We start from the raw sequence: 1345 nt of genomic DNA on the forward strand, positions 1-1345 counted from the left end.
AACTAGCTCTGTAGACCAGGCTGGTCTCGAACTCACAGAGATCCGCCTGCCTCTGCCTCCCAAGTGCTGGGATTAAAGGCATGCGCCACCATCGCCCGGCCAGATGGGTATTATTGTACAAACAAAATGCTCTGAGTACAGCCAATAATTCCTCAGTATTCATGAGTAATCAGTTCTTATTCAAATTTCCTCAATTACTCAGTTGTCTTACTGTTTGTGAAACAAGGTCTCACTGTGTAGCTTTAGCTGACTGGCACTCAAGAGATCTACCTGCTGTTGCCTTTCTAGGGCTGGATTGAGGGTGGAAAAATATTCCTTAAGGTATTTCATTATTATTTTTTGAGGGATGGGCCAGCAGTTAAGAGCACTTGCTGCTCTTTAAAGGGACCCAGGTTTGGTTCCCAGTACCCATACAGCAGCTCACAACCTCCTGAACCTCTAGTTCTAGGGAGACACAGTGCTCTCTTCTGGTCTGTGTTAACAATCATTCAGGCAAGATTCATACACATACAAATTTTAAACAAACAACAAAAATTAGAAAACTAAACTACAGGTAAAATCTAAGGCAATGAGGAAAAATAAAAAGAGTGAAAAGCAGAAAAGGGAAAAGAAATAACCAGGTCAGAGCACTGTAGTAGGTAGGTCGTGTAAGCAAGGACTTGATTATGTACAGCGTACGGTGTAGCACTGGGCTTCAAGACGGAGGCTGCTCTAGTCCAGCTACCACCACCTCCATCATCTCATCACTGAAATACAATTCTCTTATCTGAAAAATATTCTCTCAGGACTGTTACAATCAGGAAATGAGAACATATACAAATGATTTAGTATAGGATCTAAAGCAAAAAGGGACTCTACACATTGCCGCAAGACCATTCTCATGATAGATTTTATTTATAGAACTGTTTTCCCTTCTTTCCAAGAAAAAGCCCTTTTAAGGGGCAGTCTTGTTTTTTAAACAGGGTTTCTCTGTGTAACAGCTTTGGCTGTCCTAGAACTCAGTTTGTAGGCTACGCTGTCCTTGAATTCACAGAGCTCTGCCTGCCTCTGCCTCTGAGTGCTGGGATTAAAGGTGTGTGCTACCCCCACCCACTGGGACAGTCTTTCTTGAAATGTCAATTTTTCTGTCTTTACTTCCTTCTCCTGTGAGATTATTAACTCCAGAGCAGCTGTACACTTAAAAAAGACTTTACGTTAGCCGGGCGATGGTGGCGCACGCCTTTAATCCCAGCACTCGGGAGGCAGAGGCAGGTGGATCTCTGTGAGTTCAAGACCAGCCTGGTCTACAGAGCTAGTGCCAGGACAGGCTCCAAAGCCACAGAGAAACCCTGTCTCGAAAAACCAA

Source organism: Microtus ochrogaster, chromosome 5 (genome assembly GCF_000317375.1).
Source record: "Microtus ochrogaster isolate Prairie Vole_2 chromosome 5, MicOch1.0, whole genome shotgun sequence".
Taxonomy (NCBI): domain Eukaryota; kingdom Metazoa; phylum Chordata; class Mammalia; order Rodentia; family Cricetidae; genus Microtus; species Microtus ochrogaster.